The sequence below is a fragment of the Bison bison genome, unplaced genomic scaffold, assembly GCF_000754665.1.
Source record: "Bison bison bison isolate TAMUID 2011002044 unplaced genomic scaffold, Bison_UMD1.0 scf7180017850860, whole genome shotgun sequence".
NCBI classification, from domain to species: domain Eukaryota; kingdom Metazoa; phylum Chordata; class Mammalia; order Artiodactyla; family Bovidae; genus Bison; species Bison bison.
In genome coordinates this window covers 21,340-27,655 of record NW_011481433.1, presented here as the reverse complement: position 1 = coordinate 27,655, position 6,316 = coordinate 21,340, and the positions used below count along the sequence as shown (strand labels likewise).

General features: G+C 55.1%; 1 protein-coding gene across 1 annotated transcript in view; it reads right to left on the bottom strand.

Moving 5' to 3' along the window:
• Positions 1–6,316, bottom strand: part of HDAC4 (histone deacetylase 4) — a 21,398-nt gene that overhangs the window by 1,856 nt on the left and 13,226 nt on the right. The gene's annotated exons all lie outside the window — the stretch shown is intronic.

Sequence of the window (6,316 nt, the reverse complement as noted above, 5' to 3'; positions counted from 1 at the left end):
TGGCTCAGTGGTAAAGAATCCGCCTGCCCAGCAGCGGACGTGGGTTTGATCCCTGGGTCAGGAAGATCCCTTGAAGGAGGAAATGGCAACCCACTCCAGTATTCTTGCCTGGGAAATCCCATGGGCAGAGGGGCCTGATGGGCTGCGGTCCAGGGTGTCACAAAGAGTCAGACACGACTGAGCGACAAGCACATCTGCCCTTTAGGGTTTTCTTCCAATGATCAGAGAAAAGGTGGACAGAGGATGTGAGCATCTCTGCTCTGAGCTCTCCCTGAAATCCCTGCAGCAGGTAGAGTGGGGAGGCACACACGGCCCGCCCATCTGATGGCCACAGGGTGCGCCGGGTGTCTGCCACAGAGCCGCCCAGCACGCGGGGTTAAACCGATCACAAAGTACTTGCTTCTCACAAATGCACTGCAGCCAGCGCCCTGTGGGCTCATTTGCTGCACAGGCAGCCCCTGCTCCAGGGCCCGGCCAAGCTCCCTGTCGTCCCTGACTGACAGCTCATGGTCCTCACTGTGTTTCTTTCTTTACTTTCACTGACTTGGCATCGTTGTTACTGTCTCCTGGAGTTGCTGTTGATTCGGGCTTTCCTGCACTGACGCCCCCCGTCTTGCTCAACAGACAGCTGCCTGGGCTGTCGTCCTTCTGCCTGAAGCTTCCTCCTACAGAGTTTCCCTTGGAAAAGGTCTCATGGGTCAAGCTTTCCCAGTTTATTTCTCTAGTCCCACCCACCCCAGCCCCACGGTTGACAGTCCCGCTGGGCCTGAGGCTCTGTGCTGGCAGGTACTCTTGACAACGGAAGACCTTGCCCCACTGCCTCTGCTTCCTTCGCTGTGAAGCGGTTGGTGTCTGGCTAACACTGCTCCTTGTGGCTGGCCTGTCTGCTCTCTCTGGCTACTTTCACAGCTTCCTGTTTGTCGTCGTGGTCCTGCAGTCACTCAGATGACCTTGGATGCAAGCGTTTTTTTTTTTAGCTCTGGGTTGGGCCCCTTGCCTTCCAGAGCTGAGGATGGTGCCTCCATCAGTCACTTTTAGTCATCCACGCCTCCCTCTGGTTCTGTATCTGCTCACAAGCCCGCTTCTACCCCTTGTCTCTGGGTTGTGCTCAGCCTCATTCCTTCAGCTGTTGCTTCCAGGCTGTGGGATTCCCTGGTGGCTCAGTGGTGAAGAATCCTCCTGCCAAGGCAGGACATGAGGGTTTGGTTTCTGGGTGGGGAAGATCCCATGGAGAAGGAAATGACAACCCACTCCAGTACTCTTGCCTGGAGAGTCCCATGGATAGAGAAGCCTGACCGGCTACGGTCCATGGGGTGGCACAAAGTCAGACACAATTGAGCACACACACATCCCTTCCAGGTTATTAGTCTTCTCTCCAGCTGATCTCACCGAGTTTCTGTTTTCTGCTAATATGTTTTCATTTTTAGAAATTCCATTTGGCTCTCTTTAAAACATCCCATTTCAGTTTCAGCGATTTCTGGTTCATCATTCATTAGTATCTTTCTTCTAATATATTAAACATGATTACTTTATCGTTTAAAACTGAAATGAAAAATTAAGTTCTGGTAGTGCTGGTGACAAAAATGAGAGGAGGCACAGGTAAACATGTTAGGATAAGAAGGACCGTGACTACAGGAACAGTAGAGATAAAAGACAGCACAAGAACGCTGTTAACTTCAGTCAATAATTTGGAAAAATTGGCCGAGATAGAAAAAGTTCCTGGTAAAATGTAATCTTCTGAAATTTACTCAAGAAGGGATAAAAAAAAAAAAAAATGACAAAATCAGTCATTAACTGATTTTAATGAAACTTAAAAATTTTGCCCAAAGGAGACCCATGGCCCTGGAAAGCCCTTTCAGTCAAGGAACAGATTATTCTGACCCTACATTCACTATTACAGAGAAGAGGGTACTCCCAGCTGTCCATCAGTCTGTCTATCCCTCCAACCATCCATCATCCATCCATCCATCTATCCAACCACTCATCCATCCAACCAATCACCAATCCATCCATCCACCCATCTATCCATCCATTCAACCATCCACTATCTATCCATTTATCCATCCATGCACCCATCCAAGCATCCACCATCCATCCACTTATCCAACTATGCAACCACGCATCCATTCAACCATCCAACAATCCATCTATCTGTCCATCTACCCAGCCATCCATCAATCCATCCATCTACCCATCCATACACACATCCATCCATCCAACCATCCACCATCTATCCATTTATCCATCCATACACCCATCCAGCCATCCAACCACCCACCCATCCATCCATCCATCCATCCATCCATCTGTCCAACCATCCACCAATCCATCTATCTATCCACCTACGCATCCAACCATCTACCATCCATCCAACCATCCACCCATTTATCCATCCACCCACCCAACCAACCATCCACCCATCTATGCATCCATCCACTGAACCATCCATCCATTGACCAGTTCATCTATCCATCCATCCATCAATCCATCCATCTATCTATCTACCTACCCATCCACCAGTTCATCTATCCATCCATCCACCAATCCATCAATTTACCCATCCATGTACCCATCCATCCATCCAACCATCCACCCATCTGTCCATCCACCCATCTACCAGTCCATCTATTTATCCACCCACCCACCCATCCATCCATCCAACCATCCACCATCCATCTATCCATTCACTAGTTCATCTATCCATCCATCCATTCACCAATTCATCCATCCATCCATCAATCCATCCACCCACCCATCCAACCATCCACCATCTATCCATTTATCCATCTACCAATCCATCTATTTATCCACCTACCCACCCACCCACCCATCCATCCATTCACCAATCCATCCATCCACCCATCTATCCATCAATCCACCAAACCATCCATCCATCCACCAGTTCATCTAGCCATCCACCCACCCATCCAACCAATTCTCCCCCAAAAATAGATTGGAAAAACATGGTCTAATAGAAAAATGGGCAAAAAACTGGAAGAGAAAGGCAGAGTGGCCAAGAGACCCATGAAAAGGTGCTCAGCCTCTGAGGAACGAGGAAGTGACCCCTCTGCTGAACTGGGTGCTGTGCTGTCCTGCAGACTGATAGGGTCAAATGTGAGATGCCATGTTGCTGAGGTTGGTCCCCCACTACTGAGGGCCTGAGGGACAAACACTCAGATGCCACCTCGTAGACGTGGGACCACCCCTCCCTCCACTGGGATCTGCCTCAGGGACGCAGCTGCCCTCTGGCCATGGCTGACTGCACAGGGTGGGACCCTGATGTAATTCCCAACCTGGGCCAACCTGGTGAGTCCTGGGCCAGAGAGCAGATACAGGTGGGGAGCCCCTCCAGGAACACCTGCAGGTCCCCATGAGAACGGGGTGTCCCTGTGAAGACAGGAGTGTCCTTAAGCACCTTTGTCAGCGGGCCACCAAGGGCAGAGCCCAGGTCCCCTGTGGGTACAAAGCTGGAGCAGAAAACACGCCTTTCAGGTTTGGGGTCCTCATTGTGGCATAAACAGCTGTGGCCTTATTGTTGCAGTACAACTCTGATAGTTTGCTAGGATTTTATCCCTTTTAAGAAAAAAGCAGTTCTTTAGAAAATAACTCATTCCATAAAATGCCTATCACTTGAAGGCAGAGAGGTGTGTCAGAGCACGATGCCAGGAATTTTCTAAAATGCAACCCAGGTCTTGCTGCTCCCAGTCCTGGGGGGACCCCCACGTCTAACCTCCCCAGGGGGCCCTGGACGTGGCTGGGGGCTGACCCTCCAGGGGGCTGCATGGCCCTCCTCCAGCACCCTCTGCCTGGGTCACATCCGGTGAGCACCTTGGCGCCCACATTGCCGTCTGCCCCCCACCACCATTTCTGTGGTGGCTCCCCATCTTCAGCCGCTCTGGGCATCAGTCTGCCCTGAGCACACATCCAGCCTCCACTTTACACACAAGGGCTGGGCAGCGGGGGAGGCTCTAGCTCTTAAAATATAAATCTCTCATTACCTGGGGTCTTATTTTTCATTTAATAGACATCACTGAGCAGCCTAGGGAGAACCAACCACTATCCATCCTACAAACTTAGGAAACATCAGGGACCAAGAGACAGACCTCTGCCCGGCCTCGCAGAGCAGGGGCCTGCATCTGTGGGGCCAGCTTGGGTGAGGGGTGACGTTCACGCAGGGGCCAGGGCGGTGGGCCGTAGGGAAAGCAGGGGAGAGGGGGTCAGGCCGTGCTAAGCAGGGGAGGGACTGGGGGGCAGGTGCGACTGGGAGCAACGAATAGGGCTTGGCAGAGGGATCTGAGGCACATGGAGGTGTCCAGTGGCCCCAGGAGGAGAGCAGACAGGGGCCACCATCCTGCTCTTGGCCCGGCCGAGCAAGCTCGGAGAGCTGGGCTGTGTGCCTTCACTTGCCCGCCTGTGTCTGGAAGGAGCCAAGCTGGAGAGGCTTTGAGGACTTCCCTGGTGGCTCAGATGGTAAAGCATCGGCCTACAATGCAGGAGACCCGGGTTCAGTGCCTGGATCAGGAAGATCCCCTGGAGAAGGAAATGGCAATCCACTCCAGTATTCTTGTCTGGAGAATCCCATGGATGGAGGAGCCTGGTGGACTAGTCCACAGCGTCACAAAGTGTCAAGACACGGCTGAGCGACTTCACTTTCACTTTCACTTGGAAGAGAACAGAGGGCTGGCTGTGGGTAACGCCAAGTCCGAGTGATAGACAGGAGCCCCTGGCCACCCTGGGGCATGTTCACCTCGCGTGTATTCCACGTCACAACCGAATCAGAAAGGAGGCTCGGACTTTAAAAAGCCAGCCTCAGGGAAAGTGCGCAAGAAAACCCTTGTGCAGAGCGCCTGGTTGTGGGTATCGGTGTGGCTTGCTACTCTGCAGTTTACAAGAGCTCACACCACACCCTGAGTGAGCAGAAACCAGAGAGGTTACAGCACCAAAGAAAACGGTCCTTACGAAATCCTGGCTGAACCCAAGTCACAGCGTGTGTTTTCCAGAAAACGAAACTGCACTTTGGTGGGCATCTCTGGGCCCGCAGAGAACACGAGAGATGACGGAGCCCCCAGCCCATGCTCAGGGGCTCACGCCCTGTCCCACCATCCAGAAGCTGCCCCCAGCCTGTGACGGACCTGACGCTCACGGCCGTGCCCGGGTTCAGACGCCTGGCCACCCCGGCAGGTGCCCCGGCCCCCGCGTTCTTCCCAAGGAGACAGACAACGTCCCCAGGGGCTCTCCAGCCGACCACACCCCCTGCCTGACGGCTGGCTCTGCGATCCCCCCTCCCCATCTCGAGGATCCTCTGGGCAGAGGGCCCTGTAGTACTCAGAGCCACGGGGCCCGGGGGCCGCCCAGCCTGCTCTCCTGCATCTTCCCTTCTCTCTCGGCCTCTCCAGGACCTCTTCCAGAGATCGGTTTCTGGTCGGCCTCCTCTCCCGAGTCCTCTGTCCTCAGGCCCAGCCCCAGCCTCCCTGCTGGCTCCCCCGGGGAGGGGCCGGGCCGCCTGCAGTCACTTGTGACTGCGGTTCCCACCTGCTGGCCGAGCTCCTCTGGGGGCCTCAGGGAAGCACGCTCCTGCCAGGGCTGGTGCTGAGCCCTCCCGGGACATCCCCTCCTCGGGGTCCTTGCGGGGCTGGGTGGTGGGTGGGGTCCCCTCCCCCGCAGGAGGGCCTGCACGTCTGTCTGCTCAGGCTCTGCGGCCTCAGCGCGTGGACTGTATCTGGCGACAGGGCCGGACTCAGTGACTATCAGGGGCCGGCCACATGGCGTTTCCTGAGCCTCCTAGTGAGGCGCAGAGGCTTGGAGGACATTCCTGGTTTGCAACAGTTTTTAAACACTAGTGAAAATGAACCACATGGCACCAAAAAACCGCAACCCCTTCAGACAAAGGTTAGAAGACAGCCTCCACTGACAAGACAGCGGAGGGCATATGCCCAGGGTGGCGGGATGCTCCTGGGGCCCCCGAGGTGGGTTCTGGTCCCCACCTCGGGCTCAGCTCCTCATCTCCCCGCAGCAGGAGGCCCAGGAGCTCCGGGGCGGGTCCCCTCTTGCCGGCAGAGGGTGCAGGGCCACTTCTCTGGGGGAAGGTGGGGAGCTGACGGGCCCGCTGGGGCACAACTCAGACACGTGGCCCACCTCCCCGACCCAGCACAAGCCGTGTCCTGGAAACACGACTGGGGGACAGCCTGCTCCATCCTCACGGCCTGCGTGTGGGCGCTTCGGTGAGGTGAGCACAGGTGAACCCCAGCTGGTGGGCTGGAAGCTGACAGCGGGCTCGGTCAGCTCTGCATCTCCTGCGTCCACCCGCTGCTTCTAA